This window comes from Phymastichus coffea, unplaced genomic scaffold (genome assembly GCF_024137745.1).
Source record: "Phymastichus coffea isolate CEN01 unplaced genomic scaffold, Cenicafe_Pcof_1.1 PCOF00035, whole genome shotgun sequence".
Classification (NCBI taxonomy): domain Eukaryota; kingdom Metazoa; phylum Arthropoda; class Insecta; order Hymenoptera; family Eulophidae; genus Phymastichus; species Phymastichus coffea.
In genome coordinates this window covers 1103514-1111735 of record NW_026706846.1, presented here as the reverse complement: position 1 = coordinate 1111735, position 8222 = coordinate 1103514, and positions in this window count along the sequence as shown.

Sequence of the window (8222 nt, the reverse complement as noted above, 5' to 3'; positions counted from 1 at the left end):
AGCTTCCACGGACCGCTTCCTCGACGGCATAGCTGTGCTGCCCGGACGTCGCTTCGATACCAGTTAACCTGCAACTACTTTTCCCCTCTTTTTCTAGCAACGACGGCTGCATTCTTTGTTGTGCGCGCAGCCCCGTTACAAGTAACAGCAACTACACAAGCGAGAGGAAGCAGGTATTGGAGGATGGAGCAAAATGGAAAAGAAGAAGAATCAAAGAAGAGAAAGAAAAAGGTAAACTAGAAGGCAAATCATAAGATACAAAGGAAAAATAAGTGAGGTTGACGAAAGGAAAGGCAGAGGGAACAATAGGAAACAAGAAAAAGGTGTCAAAGCCTTAATAAGGAGAAAGATAGATGAAACGATTAGCAAGAAGGAGAACAAAAGCAAAGGAAAGGCAAAGGTGAAAAGGCAAAAGAAAGTAATAAAGGAAAAGCTGAAAAGAAAACATGCAAGAAAGAGAAAAAAAAAAAAAAAAAAAACAGCAGACCGGAAAAGGCAGATTTTGGAGAGAGAAAGGCGCAGAAGACAGGGACACAAAAGTTACAGACACACCTACAAAGGCACATATTTGCACAAAACATACACACACGCACGCACGCGCACACTCACACACACACACACACACAAAACACATGCATAATCAACTACACAAACTGGATACGAGACACAAATAGTAATGTAAGAAATGTAAACCAAATGTAACATATAAGTTGTAAATAAATAAACTAAACTATATATATATGGGACGATCCATGTCAACCGGATCACTGCTGTGTCCAAAATTTGATGTGACCAAAAAAATCGTGCAACGACTCATTTTAAAGCTTAGCATATCTACTTTCTGATGCTGTGTGCGCCTTTGCAAAATCCAACATGGCGGCTCCAATATGGCGGCTACAAGAGACAAACTCGTAAACAAAAAAATTTATTTTTCAAATTTTTAGTAATAAATGTTAAAAAAATTAATATTTCATATTTTTTTATGAAAATCTGGCTCATTTCCTACAAAAAAGTTACAGAGACCATTTTCGCTAAAATCAAAACACAAGTGTGAATTTTTTCGAAATCCTTTTAGCGATTCTTTTGAATTTTTGTAAAAGATCTTGGGAAGTTTTTTAATTTTTCAAACAATCCGATAAATCCAAAAAGCAAAAAATCGCTCAAAGGAATTCGAAAAAATTCACACTTGTGATTTAATGAATTTCAAGCAATTTTGTTCCTTAAATTTTTTTTCCAAAGTCATTTCCTTCTTAGTAAAAAAATCGCAAAGTTTTTTATTTTTGAAAATTTTCAAAAAATTATAACTTTTTTATTTTTCATTTTAGCGAAAATGGTCTCTGTTACTTTTTTATAGGTAATGAGCCTGATTTTCATAAAAAAATATGAAATATTAATTTTTTTAACATTTATTACTAAAAATTTGAAAAATAAAATTTTTTGTTTACGAGTTTGTCTCTTGTAGCCGCCATATTGGAGCCGCCATGTTGGATTTTGCAAAGGCGCACACAGCATCAGAAAGTAGATATCCTAAGCTTTAAAATGAGTCATTGCACGATTTTTTTGGTCACATCAAATTTTGGACACAGCAGTGATCCGGTTGACATGGATCGTCCCATATATATATAGTTTAGTTTATTTATTTACAACTTATATGTTACATTTGGTTTACATTTCTTACATTACTATTTGTGTCTCGTATCCAGTTTGTGTAGTTGATTATGCATGTGTTTTGTGTGTGTGTGTGAGTGTGCGCGTGCGTGCGTGTGTGTATGTTTTGTGCAAATATGTGCCTTTGTAGGTGTGTCTGTAACTTTTGTGTCCCTGTCTTCTGCGCCTTTCTCTCTCCAAAATCTGCCTTTTCCGCTCTGCTGTTTTTTTTTTTTTTTTTTTTTCTCTTTCTTACATGTTTTCTTTTCAGCTTTTCCTTTATTACTTTCTTTTGCCTTTTCACCTTTGCCTTTCCTTTGCTTTTGTTCTCCTTCTTGCTAATCGTTTCATCTATCTTTCTCCTTATTAAGGCTTTGACACCTTTTTCTTGTTTCCTATTGTTCCCTCTGCCTTTCCTTTCGTCAACCTCACTTATTTTTCCTTTGTATCTTATGATTTGCCTTCTAGTTTACCTTTTTCTTTCTCTTCTTCGATTCTTCTTCTTTTCCATTTTGCTCCATCCTCCAATACCTGCTTCCTCTCGCTTGTGTAGTTGCTGTTACTTGTGTCTTGTGTGTGTGTGTGCATGTGTATGTTTATGTTTGCGCGTATGTTTGTGTTTTGTGTGTATGTGTGTATGTATGTGTGTGTAGATGTGTCTGCGAGTCTTGCTTCTCTGTCTCCTGTTTCCGTCTCTCCTTAGGGTCTTGTAGCTTCGTCTTCTTGCTTTTCTTTTTCTTTCTTCTCTTCATTTCTTCTTCTTTTCCATTTTATCTCCATCATCCACGCTATCTTTTCTTTGCTTCCTATTATTATTTTTTCCCATTCTTTCCCTTCCTTTCTGCTTTTTTCACATTTTTCTACCATGTGCTTCCAATTTTCTTCCTCTTTCATACACATTCTGCATCTCTTATTTTCTAATTTTTCCCAATACCTGCTTCTTCTCGTTTCATTACCTAACCTAAACCTTACCCTTATTTGCAGGCCTTTTATTCTTCCCTCTCCTTGAATTTCCTTTAACCTATACCTTTTCATTTCTTCTTTCAGCTCTTTCCACTCGTTTATGTATCTTGATTTTTCTAGCTTTTCTTCTAGAACTTTTTCATCTTTTTTCTTCAGCTCATCTCTTATTTCTTCCCAGAACTCTTCCCTGATTTCATCTCCCTCTTCTCTCTCTCTGTATATTTTACTTTTTTCCAGCCTTTCCTCTCTCTCCTCCATCTTACCCTTTTTATCTTTTTCATTTCTTTTCCTTTTCTTTAATTTTCTCCATGCTTCTTTTTTTATTAAGCCATCTCTTTCTTCTCTTATTTTGTTTTCATACTTCATTGCTCTTTCTAATGCTGTTTCTTTCATTTCTTGTCTTCCTGTTTCCCATCGTATTAGGTAACTTGGCGTGTTTCTATCTAATCCTAATACCCACTTTATGTATTTTAGTTGTAGTCTCTCTATTTCTTCATATCTCTTCCATCCCCAGATTTCTGCTCCATACATAATCACGCTTTTCGCCAAAGCATCGAACAGGTTCATCCTTAGCTCCCAGTTTTCTCTAAATAGCTTTTCTCCTAGCCCCCATAACTTTCCGAGTCCCATATTTATTTTCCCTTCTACCTTCTTTATCTGCTCTTCATTTCCGTTATTTCTGCTTATCACATATCCTAAGTAGTTGTACTCTTTCACCATCCTTATCTTCTCATCTTCCCATTCGAATTCTTCCTCCTTCCCCCTTCCTCCTCCTCTCCTGCATTTCATCTTCTTTGATTTTCCTACATTTAACTCTAATCCCCTTTCTTCCAGGTATCTTGTTAATTTTTTCAGCATTGCTTTCATTCCACTTTCACTCTTTGCCATCATCACTATATCATCTGCGTATCCTAATGTCTATATTTTCTTCCTTCCTATCACTACCCCTCTTTCCTGCACCTGCTTGATCTTCACTTCCAGGTCGGCGAAGGCAAGATTAAATAGCGTGGTGCTCAAAGGGCATCCTTGCCTTACGCCTTTGTAAGTCTCAAACTCCCCAATTATTTCTCCTCCAACTTTTACCTTACTCCCTGTTTTCTTGTATATTTCTTCTGTTCTTTTCCTAATTTTTCTATTTATCCCTTTCTCTTTCATTGTTTCCCATATTTTCTTCCTCTTTATTTATCAAAAGCGGCCTTCATGTCTGCAAAGAATACGAATAGTTTTCCTCCTTTTTCCCTTATTTCCTTCCCTATTATTGTTTTTAACATAAATATCGCGTCCATTGTTCCTCTTTACTTCCTAAATCCCATTTGCGTATCACTTAGCGTTTCTTTAGCTTCTAGTTCTCTTTTCAGCTTTTTTCTCAGTATTTCCGCATATATTTTATATTCCGTATCCATCAGCGTTATTCCTCTATAGTTTCCTACTTCTTCTTTCCACCCTTTCTTATATATTGGTACTATTATTCCCTTCCTCCATTCTTCTGGATATCCTTCTCCGTTCCATATTCCTTTTAAGCATTTTGTCATATCTTTTATCAAGACTTCCGTGCCTTCCACCCACGCTTCATTTGCTATACCATCTTCTCCTGTCGCCTTTTTTTTTCATTTTTCTTATTAACTCTTTTACTTCTCTTTCTTTGATTTCTACACCTTCCACTCCTTCGCTGTCGTCGGTTTCTTCCCCTTTACTTTCTTCCTGTTCTTTCTCTCCCAATTGTTCCTTGAAGTGCTTTATCCATTTTTCTTTTCCTATATTTTCATCTAATCCAATTCTTTTCTTCCTATTGCCATTCACTTTATCCCAGAATTTTCTTCTCGTCTTATCTGTTCTTATTTCTTCTGCAACTCTTTTCCCTTCATCTTCTTTTGCTTTTCTTATTTCCTCTCTGTATTCTCTGTTTGCTTCTAAGTATTTGCCTCTGTCTCCTTCCCCTTTTCTTACCTTATTTAACTCTGCCATCACCCTATCCCTTTTTGCCTTACATTCTTTTCTCCACCAGCTTTTTTTAGATCCTTTTTTTTCCTTATCTTCTTTTTTACAACTACGTTCTTCACTCTATTTTTTATATCTTTCCATTTATCTGTTCCCTCTATTGCGTCTATCCATCTCTGATACTCCCTGATACCTTCTTCACTCCAGTCGTCTATCATTCTTTCTTCCTCTTCTTTTCTTTCTTCCGCTATTTTGTCTCCCAATTTCACCTTTATTGGTAAGTGGTCCGACTTTACCCTCTCCTTTATTTGAACCATTTTATCGCCTCATCATCTTCCTCGTTACCTACTACATAGTCTATCGTTGACATTCCTCTCGCTTCTATATATGTTATTTCTCCCTTTTCATCTCCTTCTTTTCTCCCATTCGTTATCACTAAGCCATTTTCTCCTAGCCATTTTATCATTTCTTCTCCCTCTGCGTTTAACACTTTATCCTTGGCCTTAATTTCTTCTAGGTTTTCTTCTGTCTCCCATTCCCTTCCTTTCGTTTCCTGTTCTTGCGTTGAAGTCTCCTTCTATAATTATTGTTTTTCCTCTGTTCTCCTCTATCTCTTCACTTAGGTATTCATAGTTTTCCTTCATTTCATATTGCATATACACCGATGCTATCATGTATTCCCTCCCTCCGATCTTTATTTCTCCTACTATTACCTCACTTGTCCTTTTTTTCTTCCATTCAACCTTATTCATCCCTTTCCTCTTTCTTACCGCCATTATTCCTCCCCCTATTTCTCTTCCCCTTCTTCCTTCCCTTCTTGAGTCCCACCACTCTATGCTGTACCCTTTCAGTTGTTTCTCCACATCAGTTCTTGCCCCTTGCCTCTTCACCCAGGTTTCCGTTAGCCCTCTTATGTCGAATTGCCTAACATATTCCCAGTCGTCTTCCTCCATGCTCCTCACCCCCACCACGTTCCAGAATAGTATTTTTACTGCCTTTCTCCCCTCTCTCTCCCTTCTCTCCTCTCTTTCTCTTTTATTCCTATTGTTTTCTAAATCCTTCCACCCCCTTTCCTACCATTTTTCCCTCTCTCTCGCTCCACCACCATTCTTCTTCCTCTGAATCACCCCGTTATGCCACATCTTTACCTCTTTACCTTTACTTCTTATTTCTTTCGCTTTCGTTCTTACTTCCTCTCTTATCCTTCTCTGCTTCCCCGTCCAGTCTTGATCTATGTACATCTTTTTCTGTGCCAGATTCTTTTTCTTCTTCATAATTCCTTCTTTTTGTTCCCATGACGCGCATCTAATTTGCCACATGTTTTTTCTTCTTTCTCTCCGATCATCTCTCTACGCTGTTCCTCCTATTCTTCTCAGATTCACTATCTCTCCTTTCATTTCTAGTACCTCCCTTAACCAGACCTCTGCCTCTCCCTTCTTTTCCCATCTTAACTCACCCTCTAAGTCTGTCACTATTATATTGTTTATCCTACTTTCTCTATCCATTTTTTCTCTCGTATGCTCTAATTCTTCCTTATTGCCTACTTCTGTTCCTCTTTGCTTCTTGTTTCCTCATTCTATGCTTTCTTTTAGTTTCACGCACTCCTCTTCCAACTGGTCCATCCTCTGTCCCCATTTTTCCTGCAGCTTCTTTTCTCTACGTTCTGCTTTTTCCCTTTCTTCTTTCGTCTCTTTCTTTCTTTCTTCTCTCTCTCTCTTGTTCTTTCCTAACTTTTCCTATTTCCTTCTCCCGCCTTTCTTCTCTTCTTTTCCCCTCTGCCTCCATTCTTACCATTTTTCCCATTATTTCATTAAACATTTCTGTCCATTCTTTCCTTTCCTCCTCCCATACCTCTCTTAATTCCCTTATGTCTGTTCGTATCTTGTCCATTATATCTCCTGCACCACTACTTTTTCCCACTTCTCTTATCGTGTTGTCCAATCCTTCTCCCCCCTCCCTTCCCTCGCTCTCACTTTTGCATCTCCTTGCCTCTCTCATTTTTCCTCTATTATTCTCCCTCAGCCCCTCCCGCTCTCTCTACCCCTCACCACCTTTACTCTTTTCTTCTATTCCTCCTCTGGGCCTTTCTTATCCAACCTTCCACCTTTATCTCTTAATTTTTCTGTTGTCACAAATCTTTCCATCCTATCCCGTACGCCTTAATTCGACTCTCTATAGCTACCCGTGATCCCACCTTTATTCCCTGTCTTACCTTTTCTGTCTCTGCCTTTACTTCTTACGGCCCCTCCTCTCTGCCTGCCTTTTCCCGCTTTCTGATTTTCTCTCTTAACCTCAACTCTTATTTTTTTTCTTTATTCCTTTCTCTCTGCTTTTTCCTGCTCTTCTCCAGGCCTCTCTCTCTCTTTTCCACTCCTCCTCCACCTCCACGCTCTTTTCACCTCTATTTCTCTCCTCAAACACTTTTCCTCTTTGACTTTCTCACCAAAACTCGCGCTCACATCCAAGACACGTCCACACTCCCCTCGAGTGAAATCTAACCCTATATATATATATATATATAAATAAAATATATATATAAATATATATAAATAAAAATTATTGAACTTATATATATATATATATATATATATATATATATGTTTAATAATTTTTATTTATAATTTATAGAGTACTAATAATATCCCGCGCGAGCTGCTGTATCGGCTGCTCATTGTTATTTTAAACGCAATAAGGTCTTTTTTTATATTATTTAATATTTAATATTTAAATATTTATTTATTTATTTATTTTTAGTTAATTAGGTATACAGGCAACGCATAACACGTTGCCCAACTCACCTAGATTATTGCGACTGTTCGTGAAGTAAGTATATTAATATTATTATTTAATTCTATACATGTACTTATACAGATTTTTCATTTTTCAGTGGATCAAAGAATCAATGACTGAAAGACTGATTGTGCAACAATTGGCCGTAGAAGAGCGAGTAAGGGCGCAGCTATGTCACCAGAAGCGCGCAGAAATAATGAGAAAAAAACAAGAATTCTCACGATTAGAGCGCCAGAGAAAAGCTGAGCTGGACAAGACGGTGCATGATGAATTAGCGAACAAAATAAAAAAAAGATTAGTTCCAGTGAAATCATCGTCATCAGCGTCGCCCTCATCTACATCATCTTCAGGATCGAAGACGTTATCATCGTCGTCTATGTCTGCGATGTCTGCGTCGTCTATATCTACGACGTCTACGTCTGCGTCATCTACGTCTGCGTCTACCATATCTGCATCTGCAACATCATCGATGCCTTCGCTTGACATTTTACAACATGATGAGGCAATTGATTTGTCTACTAAGGTAAGAAAACACTTATATTTATTATAAAATTTATATATTTTATGCGTTTATTTTAAACAAAATTAATTAATATTTTTAATATTTTACAGAGAACTGTGCCGAAGAAGCCACAAATCAAGAGTAGTGAGGCTATTCGGCGTAGAATAATTATGATTCCGGCTGAACCAACAATGAGAAAGCCAACTCGCCTCCTCAAGGTAGTAGGAACGCATAAGAAGAAAGAAGACAAAATAAAATAAAATAATATTGTTTTTGTAATAGTTAATATAGATTTTGAATAAAATAAATAAAAATAAATGAAATGCTTAATTTTTTTAATTAGAGAGAGGGAGAGAAAGAAGTGAGAGAGTGAGAGAACTAG